Below are 17901 nucleotides of genomic sequence, written 5' to 3'. Positions count from 1 at the left end.
CAGTGGGGGTGCCCGGGTTTCTCCGCCAGCTCCAAAATTCGAGCATTCTAACTTGAAGTCTTTGTGGCACATAGAGAAACTATTTTCATAATAGACGTGCAGGAATTATGTCCAATAGCTTTTTGTTAAAAATAATTCAGGATTAGAGAGTAAGAAATGTAACATAAGGGGGAGAAGAGTGGGAAAACAGACCTTTTGCATTTCTTAAACATTTACCTTTGCTAATTGGTAAATATGTACATTTCAAATGTACGTACAATATGTTTTTCAGTCTATTAATACAAAAAGCTGGCTCTCTGTTACGTATGACATTAAGTAGTAAGTGAATTTTTCAATAGCATACAGAGGCTTACAAAGATTCGTACTTGCAACTATATTTAAACTGCACTGAATTCCTTTATATTTAGGAACAATCTCAGAAATGTCTACATCTCGTTCCAGATTTTTCTAAATGAGGTATAATTTGCATACAGCAAATATGCACCCATCTTAACAGTACGATTCCATTAGTTTTTATGTGTGTATGTACCCACAGAACCTTGGATATAGATAGCAATTCTACCCCCACCCCCTCTCAGTCAATATCCCCCCAGAGGTAGCCACCACTCAGATATTTAATACCATCCCTTTGCCTGTTTTTGCCCTTCATGTAAACCAAATCATCCTATGTACTCTTTCATGTCCAGCTACTTTCACTCAACTTTGTGATTAGGAGATTCAACCTTGGTCTCAGTAGCAATGGGTTTGTTTGTTTGTTTGTTTTTTAAACTGCTGAGTGCTATTCCTAAGTATCAGTATATTATACAATTTATTTATTCATTCTGTTGTTGAAGAACATTTAGGTTGTTTCCAATTTTGTTCAATTAGGAATGACTCTGCTGTGAACGTTGTTTTACATGTTTCTGGGGGACATAAATACTCATTTTTTAGGGTGCTACCCACCAGTAGAATTCCCAGATCATGGATTCAGTTTTGGTAGAAACTGTCAGTTTTCCAAAGTGGCCCTACCAACTTAGATTCCCTCTGGCAGCTTTTGGGAGTTCCAGATCCTCACATCTTTACCAATACTTGGTATTACAGATTTTCTTGAGCAAAGGAGCAGAACGTGAGAAACTTAAAGTGAGGACTTCAAAATATTTAAAAACTTTAAATTCCTTGAATTATAAGATGCAATCCCCATTTCCCTTATATTGTTGGCTCTACCTCTCGTGAATAATGATGAAGCTTTCTAAGTAGGGTTTAAAGAATGGAAACGTGCTCTCCAAGTCTTAACTGCATTATGTGCTGAGACTGGAGAAGAGGAGGGGGATTTTCAATATTTCAATTAGTATGATGCTGTCTCCTTCATTCACGTCGGAAAATTCATAGTCAGAGCCTTGAATTACACATTTTATTGTCATCCTCTGCCCTTGTTGCTTTTTTTGCTTTCTTTGCCTTCTTGTGAACCACTAGCCTGAGGGGAGATGATTCAGGAGGAGGTGGAGGGAAGGGACGCTGGGCAAAAAATAAGTTTGGATTAGATGGGACACCAGACTTGGTGTCCTGATAATCAGGTCCCCTTTGATTCTAAAAGTCTAGTTCTAATTGTTGCTGTCATATAAATTTAGATCGGCTGTCCATTTCTTCTTAGGCACTTCATATCGACCCATAGTAAATTATCTCTGAGGCTGAGTTGTGAACTCTTTGCCTTCCATGAAAGAGTGGCTCTACTTTTTATAACTAAAAAGGCACTCTCAGGAATTCTTGGTTATTAATCAAGATTTTGTCATTGTTGTTGTTGAGTTCTCCTGTCATTGAACTGCGAAACAATCAGGTGATCAGATAGTAAATGTGGAGGAGGAAGACTTGACTTTACATACCAGAGAGGACTTCGGGTAAGAAAGTTGGGGAGGAAGCATGCATTAGAGAGAAGAGCATTTTTTTATCTGATAAAATTTTATTGAACACGTATTTCCGTGCTGGGCACAAGGGGTACAAGGATGAAAGAGACTGAGGATAAAGGAACTTACATATAATAGCTAATTCTATTCTATTTATGAAACGCATGGTCAGTGCCTTTCCCCAGGAAAAGCACTTCAGCACAAAGCTGCCTTTGAGTTAGTTAAACCTTCCAACACGGTTGTTCTGACCACTAAATATCTGTAGATGAAAAATAGCATGCTTCCATGAAGGAAACTTCAGTCCGCTCACAATGGGAATCGCAGGTTTTTTGGTTCCCTCAAACCACTTAAACGTACATATACTGTATTTAATGGTTGTGGGAAAGAAACTGCTCTTCATTGAAACTAAAACAAATGGACTGTTCTAGAGTTCAATATGGCCATCTTTTAGGTCTTGGGAAGAAGACATTTTCCACCTCACTTTACTTCCAGAGAGCATCTCTCTCCCTTGCGAAGCCCACAGGAAGTCTGAGTGCTAGCACTTTCTCCACAGTTCTTTTTGTTCCTGTCATCTTGTCACTCTTCAGTGAAACTCAGCAAGCAGTGTGACAAGAGCCCTTAACGTTCAATGTTCAAGATTACAAGCGTGCCGACTCCCCAGACACCCACCAGATACTGTCTTCATCTTTGGGTAAAGATTCTGATTTGACAAACAGCAAATAACCTCAAAAGTATTGTTTCGTATCATTTTTCTTGATGTTGAAGGGGACCTTGTGGAGACAGGACTAAGAATTTGGAGGGGGGCATATGAGGTTTGAAAATTAGCTTAGCCTGCTTTATAATTTGTGTATTTTGGCCTTGCTCCTGTGCTCTATCCTTCATTCCCTCCGAAATAACAGACTCTTGTGAATCTCACTATAGGTGGTTTGTCTGAGTAGAGCTCCTTGGTTTTTGTCAGGTGACATGGTGATCTTAAGACTTTTCCATGACTCCCAAAAGAGCCTTAGCTACTGCTTAGTTAGGTAGCCATAGTCACGTGGCCAAAGGTTTTTCTGTCTTTTGGAGGGGGGTGGCCTATGAGCTTTTTATGTAGGTGACTTACTTACATGTGTTGCCACCTTCTATGGCTATACCATCAGTGGTCCTCAAGTGATAAAAGCTTTTGTAGAACTCACTGAAGGTCGTTAATTTGAATCATGCAGTTCTGTTCTATGGGTACCAACACATGTGGAGGAAATTTAAAAATAATATAAAGTACACACACAGTGTTCTTTTGTGGCTAGAGGAATTGCATAAGATCCTAAAAGAGGAACTATTGTTATTTTTTAGGTTTAAACAGTAAAATATTTTTTCACTGCTGTCATTATAAGTCAAATGGTAGCCAAGAGTCCTCCAAAAAATTATTTACAGTCTACACTAAAGCATGATATTGTCATTATTTATACAAACTTATGTTTGGATTATAAGATACTCACTGAACTCTGTCTTCAAAGGATTTGCTACTTGAGTTAGGATTTTCCTAATGGTAGGGATTCTGTTCTTGGAGGCAATGCAGATAGATAGATATATTAGGAAAAACAAGACAGTTAGGAAACATGTGTTCTTTCCTTTGGCAGGGAATTTCTCTGCGCTTAAGTTCCTCATTTGTAAAAAGGAGATAAGCAGTCTCCTACTCCTTCATCAGATAACTCCTGTAAAGTACAGCGGCATTCCTTGTTAGGCAGGTGCTTTGCAGAAAGGGAAGTATATAACGTCTGAAGAAATCATTAGGCTTTAGAGTCCCAGGGTTTTCCTCCTGCCCTTCTCAGACACTTTTGAGCACTGCCTTTATCTAGGACTTGTGTAAGTCCCCCATAGTACTGGTTCCTGCCCTCAAAGAGCTCGCAGTTTAATGTTGGGGGTGTTGGCAGGACAAGGTCAGGCATATAAAAGGGAAATTGCAGTGCAATTTTGGAAATATGCACAGAGACTGATCCTGTAATCCAGACTGAGAAAGTAAGGCAAGGGTTCCAAGTGGAGGTCCTGCCAGAGCCGGGACTAGAAAGATAAGAAAGAGTTGACGGAAAGGGGAGGAGAAGGACGTTCCAGGCACAAACTGGACAGCAAAGAAACGGTAGAAAGGTAAGAAACATGCAGTAGATGGAAAAGTATAGTTCCATTCTGGAACTATCCATTCCATTGTGCTGAGACACAATGTACAAGGCTTCCGGGACAGAGTAGCTATCATTTGAAAAGTTGTGATTCAGAAAATTGTTGGAAGACTGTTCAGTGGATAGCTTTCAGAAAACATTCTGGGTTGCCAGAGGCTCTGTGTGTAATGTGTAAGGAGTGTTTTGGTGATGTGATGAGGGACTTGGACTTTATCATGTAGCCCAAGAGTTTCTGGATGGAATTTGGTTATTCACTGTATTCCTCAGGGTGTGTGTGTGTGTGTGTGTGTGTGTGTGTGTGTGTGTGTGTGTGTGTTGCAGGGGGTGTTCCCCACACCAAGCAATTCTCAGACACCGGCAGATATCCTATAATTTCACTCAATTCTGGCAGTATCTACCTGGAAGCAGCATCAGATCCCACAGGTTAGGGGTTCAGATCCTTCCTTTTGCCACTTCAGACATCCATCCCAGGTCTGGGCTGTCACCTGGATTTCAACCACGGGCTAGCAATCAGAGGTTTTTATGACCTCCCCCCCCTTCAGGTTTGATCAATTTGCAACAGTAGCTCACAGAACTTACACAAGCATTTTACTTAGTAGATTAACAGTGTGTTATAAAAGGCTCTAACTAAGGAGCACCCAGATGAAAGAGAGGCATTAGAGTAAGGTGTGTGGGAAAGGGGTGGGGCTTCCACACCCTCTCCAGGAAGCCTGGCACCTCCACATATGTGCTTGCCAACCTGGAAGCTCATCAAATCTCCCAGTCCGCGAATATTTATGGAGTTTAATCAGCAGCTCCCCTTCGTCCCAGAGGTCAGTGGGTGGGGCCAAAAGCTCCCACCCTCTGATTACTTGGTCTTTCTGGTTATCAGCCCCATCCTGAGGCCATCTAGGAACCCCACCCTAAGTCACCTCATTAGCATCAACTCCAGTGTGTGCTCAAAAAGGGCCCACCATGGATAACAAGACACTTCTATCACTCGGGAAATTCCAAGGGTTTTAGATTTGTGCCAGGAACCAGGACTGATCAAATATATTTATTATACCACACCAGTCTGGTCTACTGCCTTCTTTTACAACAGGTGAGGGAAATGGGGTCCAGAAAGGTTAGAGGACTTGCTGAAATTCAAAGTCATCCAAGTGGGTAACTCTCAAAAGAGGGGCTTGGAACTCAGACCTCATAAGTCTTCTCCAGCTCTCTGTGTTTTCCAGGAGAACTCAGCTTGGAGAACCTGAAAAGGAGGCGCCCTGACATTCTCTGATTTGTTTTATAATGTCTAAATCCATCACCCTTTCCATGGAGGAGATTTTTTACTTTTAACTAAAATTTTATTTTTGATTGTTGCTAATTTTTTTTTCCTCTTACCCCCACCCCCACCCCAGCCCTGTCTCTTCAAAGCACACCACTCTGGGGACACTTTTCCAATTCCAAAGCTGTCGTCATTGCTCAGACTGTGTTTGGAACTGGACTCTGGGAAGTGCTACGAGGGTTTGGGAATGGATTCTCATTAAGAACCTTAATCTCAATGGTGGCAAATTCTTCCTTTGGCTTTTTAAAAAAGTCAGGTCTATTAAGGTACGATTTCCATAATGCAAATTTTACCCTTTTTAGTGTACGATTCCCTGAGCTTACTCAACACCTGTCATCATATAACTAGCACCACTATTAAGATACAGAACATTTCCATTCCCCCCAAAACTTCTCTTATTCTTCTTCATAGTTAATCAACCCCAATACCCACTTCCAACCTCTGGTGACCAATAATTTCTTTTCTGTCCCTATAATTTTTCCTTTTCCAGAATGTCATGTAACTGGAATTTTATACTATGTAGACTTTTGAGTCTGTTTCTTCACACAGCATAATTATTTGAGATTTATCCATCTTGTTATGTATGTCAGTACTCAAAAACGAAAATTCAGTCAAGTACCATTGAAGATCTAGTAACTTATTAAGTGCTTCATGAATTGGACAGTGCCCATCTAGCAATTAGAGGGGAACTCCAGGAGCTATACAAAACAGAAGGATTTTATAGATAGACATGGGATGGAACATTTAGCAAAAGAAAAGAAAAGATTGCTTCACACAAGGTCACCTTCCCTTAGGGAGACATACAGGGTGTCTTGTTAGGTGGATTACTTCATCTTTGGGGCATGGAGGGGGCCCTTGTGACAGATTAACTCATTGGAGCTGACCAGAAAATTTCTGGGTGGCTGGCTAGTTGAGACTACATTTCTAGGGAAGTTGAAATTGCCATTAGGTTAGGTATTAAGCCCTGGTTTGGTGACTTGGCCATAGCATGAATAACTCTGTTTTGGGCCTGTGGTTTTCTTTTTAACAGTACTTTTTTCCATTCTATTGCTGAGTAGTATTTCATTGTTGGATGTGCCACAGTTTGTTTATCCATTAACCAGCTGAAGTTCATTTGTTTGCTTCTAGTTTCTGGCAATTATAAATAAAGCTGCTATAAATAATTGAATATAAGTTTTGGTGTGAGCATTGGTTTTAATTTCTCTTGGGTAAACACCTAAAAGTGGCAGTGTATTGCTGGAATGTATGCTCAGTGAATATTCAACTTTATGAGAAATGGCCAGTTTCTCTCAAAGTGATTGTACCATTTTTCATCCCCACTAACAATGTGTGAGAGTTGCAGTTGTTCAACGTCATTGTCATCACTTGGAATGGCCAGTTTTTTGTCTTTGTTTTTTAACCCTTCTCATAGGGATGTGGCAATGTGTCATGGTGGTTTTAATTTGCATTTCCCTAACGACTAATGATGTTGGTCATCTTTCTATGTGCTTAATTGTCATCCTATATTATGTTTGGTGAAGTGTTTCCTAAGTTCTTTTGCCCATTTTTTTTTTAATCAGGTTGTTTGTTTTGAAAATACTTTTTTCCAGTCTATGGCTTCTCTTTTCATTTTTTTTAAGGGAGCTTCTTTTGGGGAGCAGAAGTTATTAGTTTTGACCAAGTCCACTAGTGGAAAAATCAGCCCTAGACTAAACACTGTTCTGGTCCTACCCAACTGAGCTTAAAGAAAGACCTGAAAGGAACGAAGTGTCTACAATGAACTTAACTACATCCCATAAAAATGTTCAAAAATATGTAACCAAATACATCCGACACCGGGTGAAATTCACAATGCCTGGTTTCCAGTCATTAATTAATAGACAAACAAAGGATTAAAAATTCAACCCACAGAGAACAATCAGTCATCCAAAAGGGACCCAGGAGTGGCATAGAATATAAAATTAGTAGACAAGAACATTAAAATAGTTGTTATATTATATTCCACATAGTTCTGAAACTAGAGGAAAGATTAGACATGTTAAGCAGGGACACAGTAAATATAAAAAAAAAAATCACACAAATTGGACTTCTAGAGATGAAAATTGCAATTACAATGGAAGGAGTTGACAGCAGAATGACTGCAGAAGAAAAGATTAGTGAACTTGAAGACAGCAATAGAAACAATCCAAAATGAACAGAGAGAAAAGAGAAAATAAAATGAACTGAGAATCAGTGAGAACTTCAGCTGGTCAAATAGACATGTAAGTCCTCTCTCAGAATGTATCCTTTTTTTTTCTGGATGCTTTTAAGAGTTTCTCTTTATCATTGGCTTTAAACAATTTGATTATAATGTACCTTTTGTAGTTTTTTTTCTGAGTCATATGTTTGGAATTTGTTGGGATTCTTAGATCTGTGGGTTTATCATTTACATCAGTTTTGGACATTTTCTCCATTACTTCATCAGCTATTTTTTCTGACCTCCTTTTCCCCATTCTTTCCAATGACATGTATATTTGACCTCCAAAAGTGAGTAAAATATAAAACTTTTTATTGTCTAAACCCCTTTGAAAGATAATTGACCGTTTAAGGCAAAATAATAGCAGTGACTTGTTGGTTTTATAACTTATGTCAAAGTGCAATGTATGATAGCAATAGCACAAAACCTTGGAGGGATGAAATTGAAATATACTATTGTAAGATTCTTATATTATATATGAGGTGGTTTAACAGCACTTAAAAGACTGCATTAAGGTAAAGATGTATACTATAAACCTTAAGGCAAGTGCTAAAATAACAAAACAAAGCATTATGGCTAATAATCCAAGAAATGAGATGAAGTAGAATCATAAAATGTCCTCACTTATTCCCAGAGGAGGCAGAAAAAGAGGAAAAAGGAAAAAAGAACAGATGGAACAGATAGAAAACAAAGAATAATATGATAGACTTAAACCTAAGCATATCAATAATTTTATTAAATTTAAATAATCTACACATCACAATTAAAAGGTTGTCAGACTTGGTAAAAAAAAAAAAAAGCAAGTCCCAACTATATGGTACATAAATAAAGCCAAACTTGGATATGAAGACATAAAAACGTTAAAAGTAAAAGGATGGGGAGGAGGAAATCCCATGCCAACACTAAGCAAAAGCTGGAGAAGCTAAATAACAGACAAAGTATATTTCAGAGCAAAGAATATTAGTAGGGGCAGAAAGTCATGTCATAATGCTATAAGGCTTGGATCATCAAAAGGACATAAAAATCATAAACATTTATGCATCTAATAGCAGAGTTTGAAAATACATGGATCAAAATCTGATTGAACTGCCAAGAGAAATGGACAAATCCACAGTTATATTTAGAGAGTTCAACACTCCTTCGATAATTGATAGAAAAAAAGAGATCAGTAGTTTATAGAAGACTTGAACAACAATATCAACCAACTTAATCTAATTTACATTTATAGACTATTCCACTCAACAAGAGCTGAATGTACATTCTTTTCAAGTGCACACAATATACTTATCAAGCTGGGCCATATTCTGGACCATCCGACAAGCTTCAGTAAATTTTAAAAGATTCAAGACATACAAAATATATCCTGTGACTTCACTGGTAATTAAATTAGAAATTAATAACAGAAAGATATATGGAAAGTCCTCAAATATTTGGAAACCAAAGAACACGTTTCTAAATAATCCATGGGTCAAAGAAGTAACCAAAAGATAAATGAGAGTGTATATTGAATTGAGTAAAAGTGAAATGCATTATATTGGAATTTGTGGGATGTTCCTAAAACAGGACTAAAGAGGAATATAGCATTAAATTATTAATTATTAAATGGTTAGTAGCCTTAAATTTTTAATGCTACAAATTCAAACTAATGAACTGGAATTCAAGCATAAGCAAGGGGGGGAATAACAAATTAAACGTCATGTAAACAAAAGAAGGGAAACAAACACGATGAAAGTGAAAAATCAATGAAATAGGAAAAAAGGAGAAAATCAATTGCAACAAGATGAATAAAAGATCAGTAATATTGCTAGACTACTAACCAAACTGATTAGGAAAAAAGAGAAAAGACACAAATTTCCAACATCAGGAATAAGAGAGCCAACATCACTACAGAATCTATAGATACTGAAAGGATAATATGGAAATACTGTTAACAACTTTATGCCTATACTTTGACAACTTCCATTTAATGGAAAAAATTCCTTGAAAGATACATACTACCAAAGTTTATTCAAGGAAAATTGATAACCTAAACAATGCTATACCTGTAAAGAAACCGAATTTGTAGTTAAAAATATTCCTGCAATGAAAACTACTGGGGCAGATGGCTTTACTGGGGAATCCACTAAATATTTAAAGAGGAAATAATACCAAATCTGTACAAACTTTTCCAGAAAATTTGAGAGAAGATAATGCTTCTCACCTCATTCTATGAGGCCAGCTTTACTCTGATACCAAAACTGAAGATATTAGAAGCAAAAAACAAAAATAAACCTACAGACCAATAATTACCATGAATCTAAATGCAAAAATGCTTAGCAATACTTTAACAAGTTGAATTTAATCATATATAAAAAAGACAATAGATCATATCCAACTGGTTTATTTCAGGAAGGCAAGGTTGGTTAACATTTGCAAATGAATCAATATAATTCACCACATTCACAGATAAAAAAGAAAGGCCACTAAAAAAACAAAATCAAAAACAAACCTATAGGATTATCTCAATAGATACCAAAAAATGCATTTGACCAAATACAACATCCATTCCCAATAAAATTTCCCAGCAAACTAGGAATAGAAGTGATGCTCCCCCAATTAAGTAACAGCATCTATGAAAAACCTTTAGCAAACATCATACTTTTAATATCAAGTGGCTGAATATTTTCTACTAAGATCAGAAATAAGGCAAGGGTGACTATTCTCACTACTTCTCTTCAACATTGTACTGCAGATTCTAGCCAGAATAATAAGGCTAGAAAAAGAAATGAAAGGCCCCCAGACTGGAAAAGAAGGAGTAAAGTTGTCTTTATTTGCAAACAACATGATCATCTATGTATAACATCCTATAGAACTTACAAAGAGGTAATTACAACTGATAAGCAAGTTCGATAAGTTTGTAGGACAGAAGATCAGTGTAGAAATTCAATTTTGTTTCTATAACTAAGAATCAGAAATTGAAGTAAAAATGTCCAGAAAGATGAAATAGGGATAAAGAAAGGCAAGATCTGTACACAGAAAACTATAAAAAATTGCTAAGAAAAATTAGAGCTAAATAAAGAGAGATGTACCATATGTATGTATTGTAAGACTCAGTATTGTTAAGATGTCAGTTTTACTCAATTGATCCAGTGAGTCAATACAATTTCTATCAAAATCCCTGCAGAGCTTTTTGCAGATTTTGATAGGCTGATTCTAAACTTAAAATGAAAATGAAAGAGACCTACAATACCCAAAACAACTTTGAAAAGAACAAAGTTGGAAAACTTACCATCTTGATTTCAAGGCTTATTATAAAGCAAGAATAATCGAGACAATGTGGAATCGGCACCTAGATAGACAAGTAGATCAATGGAAAAGTATAAGGACTTCAGAAATTCGAAATATGCAGTCAGTCATTTTTGATGAAGGTGTAGAGGTAATTCAGTGGAGAAATCATACTCTTTCAATGAATGGTGCTGAAACAATTGAATATTCACATGTAAATATAACCATATGAAAAAGTTTTGATCCATAGTCATACCATTTAAAAAGTCTACTCAGAATGGATCATAGACCTAAATGTAAAACTAAAATGTACATTTCAAACCTGAAACTATAAAACTAGGAGAAAACCTTTATAACCTTAGATGGAACAAAGATTTTTTAGATACAAAACCAAAAGCATGTTCCATAAAAGAAAGAATGATAAATTGGACATCTTCAAGATTAAGAATTTCTAGTCTTCAAAAGACAAGCCACAGATTGGCAGAAAATATTTGTCAATTACATATTTGATAGGGACTTGTATCCAGAATATATTTTTTAAAAAGAACTCTCAAAACTTGAAGATGGCCATGTAAGTAAGAGGTTCCTGAACTTTCTCCCCTGGACATACCAAATCTCCAGCTACACATGGAACAATGTTCTCTGAAAGAAATCCAGAAACTAGCTGAGTGACTTCTACACATCACACAAATGAAGAAAAAACCCACATTGAAATAGGTGGAAAAGGCAGAGACACATGTCAATCTCACCAGAACCCAATCTCCGACATAGCAATATGCAATCGAGAGGGAACTCACAGCTCTCAGCTTCTCCCTGAGGGATGAAGGGTTTGGACCCAACCTCTAGCATTCCTATCACTAAGACTTCCACTTGAGGGACAGACTCCCAAAACACATGGCTCTGAAAACCTATGGGGCTTGCATCTGTGAGCCCCGCCAGATGGTAGCAAACAAAGAAACAGTTCTTTGGACTTGGGAGGACTCCCTGTGGTTATACCCCTAGGGCTCAGTTCAGAAGCAACAGACACAAATGCTATCTCCCAGTCTTTCCCTTAAAGAGACCTATTTGCAGCCTGAGGGCTAGGCTCCCAGTTTAACACACATCTAGGAACTGACTGTGATCATGCCCAAGACTGTGGGGGCTGACAAGTACCATCTCCACATTTTTCCTCTGTTAGTATCTTCCTGAAAAGAGCATGTGCCCATGTTTGGAGCCCTGGATTTTGTGGGTGCCACTCAGAGGACTCACCCCTTAATTGCCTGGTGCTTGTGGCCAGCAGGGCTTGCATTGATGGGTCTCCCAAGACGGTAGCAAACAAAGAAACAGTTCCTAAGTGGCTATTCCCCAGGACTCCGTGCAAAGGGAGCAGACAGAAACTTCCAGCTCCTGGTCTTTTCCTGAAAGAAGTCTATTTGCACACTTGAAAAACTACTGCCTGAGAGTCTGGCTGCCAATCACTCTTCATCTAGATGCTGACTGAGATCCTCCCCTTTGATACACTGACAGGTCTTGGCATACCTTTACTATTAGGAGCCAGTAAGAACAAAAAAGGTGGCTTGGACAATCACAGAGGTTTGCGAGGCAACCAAGACCTTAAGCCTGGACTGAATGATAAGGTTTATCTCCTACATGAGACCACTCTATGAAGATTGGGAGAGGTGGCTGTTTTAAACAATGCACAGAAACCAACACAGAGAGTAAAGGAAAATGAAGAGGAATATGTTCCAAACAAAAGAATAAGATAAAACTCCAGAAACAAACTTTAGTGAAACAAAGATAAATTGTTTACCTACAAAGAGCTCAAATTAATGGTCATCGGGGCTCCACAGAAATACAAAAGATCATGACGACTATGAACACTTATATGCCAACAAATTGGACAATCTAGCAGAAATGGATAAACTTCTAAAAACATACAACCTACCAAAGACTGAATCGTGAAGAAACAGAAAATTTGAACAGAATTACCAGGAAGGAGATTGAATCAGTACTGAAAAACCTACCAACAAAGAAAATCCAGGACCAGATGGCTTCAATGGTGAATTCTACCAAACATTTAAGGAAAAATGAATACCAATCTTCCTCAAATTCTTCCTCCTCAAAAAAGAATGGAAGAAAACACTTACAAACTCGTTTTATGAGGCCGGCATAAGCCTGATACCAAAACCAGGCAAAGACATTACAAGAAATGAAAATTACAGATTGGTATCCCTGATGAAAATAGATGCAAAGATTCTCAACAAAATATCTGCAATCCAAGTTCAACAATACATCAAAAAGATCGTATGCCATATCTAGTGGGATTTATTCCGGGGATGCTCGGACAGTTCAACATCTGCAAATCAATCAATGTGATACACCACATTAACAAAATGAAGGGTAAAAACCCTATGATCATCTCAATAGATACAGAAGAAGCTTTTTAAAAAATTCAACATCCATTCATGATAAAAACTTTCAACAAAGTAGGTTTAGACAGACTATACCTCAATGTAATAAAGGCCATATGTGACAAGCCCACAGCTAATATGTTCAGTGATTAAAAGCTAAAAAGCCTTTCCTCTATCATTGGGAAGAAGACATGGATGCCTACTCTTCCCACTTTTGTTCAACATAGTACTGAAAGTTCTTGTCAGAGCAGTTAGGCAAGAAAAGGAAATAAAAGGCATCCAAATCAGAAAGGAAGAAGTAAATCTGATTCTGTTTGCAAGTGGCATGATATTACATATATAAAACCCTAAAGACTCCATCCAAAAACTGTTAGAACTAATTAACAAATTCAGTAGACTTGTAGAATACAAAATCAATATATAAAATTCAGTTCTTTGTTCTATACGCTCACAACAAACTATCAGGAAGAAAATTAAGAAAGGAATTCCATTTGTAATTGCATCATAAAGAATAAAATAGCTAGAAATAAATATAACCAAAGAAGTAAAAAATCTGTAAGAAATTAACTAAGACAAATAAATGGAAATAATTTCCATGCTCATGGATTGGAAGAATTAATATTGTTTAAAATGTCCATATTATTTAAAGACATCTACAGGTTCAGTGCAATCTCTATCAAAATTCCAACGGCATTTTTCACAGAAATACAAAAAACAATCCTAAAATTTGTATGGAACAACAAAAGACCCTAAATAACTAAAGCGATCTTGAGAAAGAACAAAGTGAAAGGCATCATACTTTCTAATTTCAAACACTATTACCAAGCTATAGTATTCAACAGTACAGTATTGGCATAAAAACAGACACATAGATCAGTGGAACAAAATAAAGAGCCCAGAAATAAACTCATGCACATATGGCTAATGACAAAGGAGCCAAGTGTATATAATCAAGGGAAGATAATCTCTTTAATAAAAGGTCTTGGGAAAACTGGACAGCCACGTGCAAAATAATGAAACTGGACCACTCTCTTATACCATATACAAAAATCTCAAAATGGAATAAAGACTTGAACGTAAGACCTGAAATCATAAATCTCATAGAAGGAAACATAGGGGGTAATCTTGACATCAGTTTTAGCAAGATTAGATTTTTCGGATTTGACACCAAAAGCAAAGACAACAAGAGCAAGAATAAATGAATGGGACTACACCAAACTAAAAAGCTTTTGCATAGCAAAAGAAACCATCAACAATATGAAAAGGTAACCTATGGAATGGAAGAAAACAATTGCAAATTATGTATCTGATAAGGTATTAATATCCAAAATATGAAAAGAACTCATACAACTCAATAGCAACAAAAAAAGAGAGAAAGAGAAAGGAGAAGAGAAGAAAAAGAAATCTGGTTAGAAAATGCACAGAAGAAATGAATAGACACTTTTTCCAAAGAGGACAGCATCACTAATCATTAGGGAAATGGAAATTGAAACCACAATGAAGTATTATCTAACACCTGTTAGAATGGCCGTCATTAAAAAGACAGAAGATGACGAGTGTTGGTGAGGATGTGGACAAAAGAGAAGCCTTGTGCACTGCTGGAGGGAATGTAAGGTGGTACAGCTACTGTGGAAAACAGTATATAAGTTACTAAAAAAAATAAAAATAGAACTACCGTATGATCCAACAATTCTACTTCAGGGTACATGTCTGAAGGAAGCAAAATCACTATCTCAAAGAAATATATGCACCCCTATGTTCATTGCAGCACTTTTTTTTTTCACGTTTGTGAGTGAACATAGATTTCTTTTTTTTTTTTATGTTCAGTTAGCCAGCATATAGTACATCAGTAGTTTTTGATGTAGCGTTCAACGATTCATTAGTTGACTATAACACCCGGTGCTCATCACAAGACATACCCTCCCTAATACCCATCACCCGGTTACCCCATTCCCCCACTCCCCTCCCTTCTATAGCCCTCAGTTTGGTTCCCGGAGCCCAGAGTCTCTCATGGTTTGTCTCCCCCTCTGATTTCTTCCCATTCAGTTTTCCCTCCCTTCCCCTGTGGTCCTCCGTGCTATTCCTTATGTTCCACATATGAGTGAGACCATCTGATAATTGTCTTTCTCTGCTTGACTTATTTCATAAGTCATTATTGCATAATCCCCTCCAGTTCCATCCATGTCCGTGCAAATGGTGGGTATTCATTCTTTCTGATAGCTGAGTAATATTCCACTGTATATATGCACCACATCTTTTTATATTAAAGATTTTATTTATTTATTTGAGAGAGAGAGAATGAGAGACAGAGAGCACGAGAGGGAAGAGGGTCAGAGGGAGAAGCAGACTCCCCGCTGAGCAGGGAGCCCGATGTGGGGCTCGATCCCGGGACTCCAGGATCATGACCTGAGCCAAAGGCAGTCGCTTAACCAACTGAGCCACCCAGGCACCCTGCACCACATCTTCTTTATCCATTCATCTGTTAAAGGGCATCTCAGCTCCTTCCACAGTTTGGCTATTGTGGACATTGCCACTATGAACATTAGGATGCATGTGCTCCTTCTTTTCACTACTTCTGTATCTTTGGGATAAATACCTAGTAGTGCAATTGCTGGGTCATGAACATAGCCCATACCTTGGGCAAATACCTAAGAGTGAGATCAATGGATTGTATGGTATTCTTTTTTTTTTTCCCAGATATAATAATACATTGTTTTCTACCTTTAAATATTTTACAGTTCTTTTTTTTAAATTTTTTTATTGTTATGTTAATCACCATACATTACATCATTAGTTTTGGATGTAGTGTTCCATGATTCATTGTTTGTGCATAACACCCAGTGCTCCATGCAGAACGTGCCCTCTTTAATACCCATCACCAGGCTAACCCATCCCCCCACCCCCCTCCCCTCTAGAACCCTCAGTTTGTTTTTCAGAGTCCATCATCTCTCATGGTTCGTCTCCCCCTCTAATTTCCCCCCCTTCATTCTTCCCCTCCTGCTATCTTCTTTTTTTTTTCTTAACATATATCGCATTATTTGTTTCAGAGGTACAGGTCTGTGATTCAACAGTCTTGCACAATTCACAAAACTCGCCATAGCACATACCCTCCCCAATGTCTATCACCCAGCCACCCCATCCCTCCCACCCCCCCACCACTCCAACAACCCTCAGTTTGTTTCCTGAGATTAAGAATTCCTCATATCAGTGAGGTCATATGATACATGTCTTTCTCTGATTGACTTATTTCACTCAGCATAACACCCTCCAGTTCCATCCACGTCGTTGCAAATGGCAAGATCTCATTCCTTTTGATGGCTGCATAATATTCCATTGTGTATATATACCACATCTTCTTTATCCATTCATCTGTCGATGGACATCTTGGCTCTTTCCACAGTTTGGCTATTGTGGACATCGCTGCTATAAACATCGGGGTGCACGTACCCCTTCGGATCCCTACATTTGTATCTTTGGGGTAAATACCCAGTAGTGCAATTGCTGGATCGTATGGTAGCTCTATTTTCAACTGTTTGAGGAATCTCCATACTGTTTTCCAGAGTGGTTCATTGCAGCACTTTTTAGAGTGGCCAAGGTTTGGAAACAACTTCAGTGTCCATTGATGGAAGAATGGGTAAAGAAAATTTGAGATACACAGATAGATATAAATCTACTATATATACTGTTTTCCACAGCAGCTGTACCACCTTACATTCCCTCCAGCAGTGCACAAGGCTTCTCTTTTGTCTGCATCCTCACCAACACTCGTCATCTTCTGTCTTTTTAATGATGGCCATTCTAACAGGTGTCAGATAATATTTCATTGTGGTTTCAATTTTCATTTCCCTAATGATTAATGATGCTGTCCTCCTTGGAAAAAGTGTCTATTGATTTATTCTGCACAGTTTCCAACCAGATTTCCTTTTCTTTTCTTTTTTTTATTGCTATTGAGATAGGTATACATCTATTTATCTATCTATGAATACTATTCCACCATAAAAAGGAAAGAAAGAAATCCTGTTATTTTTGACAACATGAATGGACCTTGAGGGCATTATGCTAAGTGAAATTAGTCAGAGAGAGTAAAACAAATACTGCATGATCTCACTTTTATGTAGAATCTAAAAAACGAAACCCACAGAAAAAGAGAATGGATTGGTGGTTGCCAGAGGCATGGGTAGGGGGTGGGAGAAATGGGTGAAGGTGGTTAAAAGGTACAAACGTCTGATTATAAAATAAGTAAATTCTAGGGATGTAATGTATAACATGGTGACTATAGTTACCAGTACTCTGCTATATATTTAAAATTTTCTAAGAGAGTAGATCTTAGAAGTTCTCAGCACAAGAAAAAAAATTGTTCCTATGTGAGACTTATTGTGGTGATCATGTTGTAATGTATACATATATCAAATCATTGTGTTGTATACCTTAACCTTATACAATGTTATATGTTGACAATATCACAATAAAACTGGGAAAAATACTGTCAAAACTCAATAATAAGAAAATAAGCACCCCAATTTTAAGAGATTTGATGTGGGCAAAATATGTGAACAGAAACACTGCCAAAGGATATATGGTATGTCACAGAAGCATCTGAAAGGGTGCTCAACATCATTAGTAGGAAAACAGATATTAAAACCACAATGATTTATTATATACTTAGCACAATGGCTAAAATTAAAAATTCTCA

General features: G+C 37.5%; 1 protein-coding gene across 2 annotated transcripts in view; it reads left to right on the top strand.

Moving 5' to 3' along the window:
* Positions 1–17901, top strand: part of FLT3 (fms related receptor tyrosine kinase 3) — a 72111-nt gene that overhangs the window by 1062 nt on the left and 53148 nt on the right. The window lies entirely within an intron of this gene.

This window comes from Eumetopias jubatus, unplaced genomic scaffold (assembly GCF_037043125.1).
Source record: "Eumetopias jubatus isolate StellerSeaLion01/CBP00866 unplaced genomic scaffold, mEumJub1_p1.0 scaffold_3, whole genome shotgun sequence".
In the NCBI taxonomy this organism is placed as follows: domain Eukaryota; kingdom Metazoa; phylum Chordata; class Mammalia; order Carnivora; family Otariidae; genus Eumetopias; species Eumetopias jubatus.
This window is presented reverse-complemented; position numbering and strand designations above follow the sequence as displayed.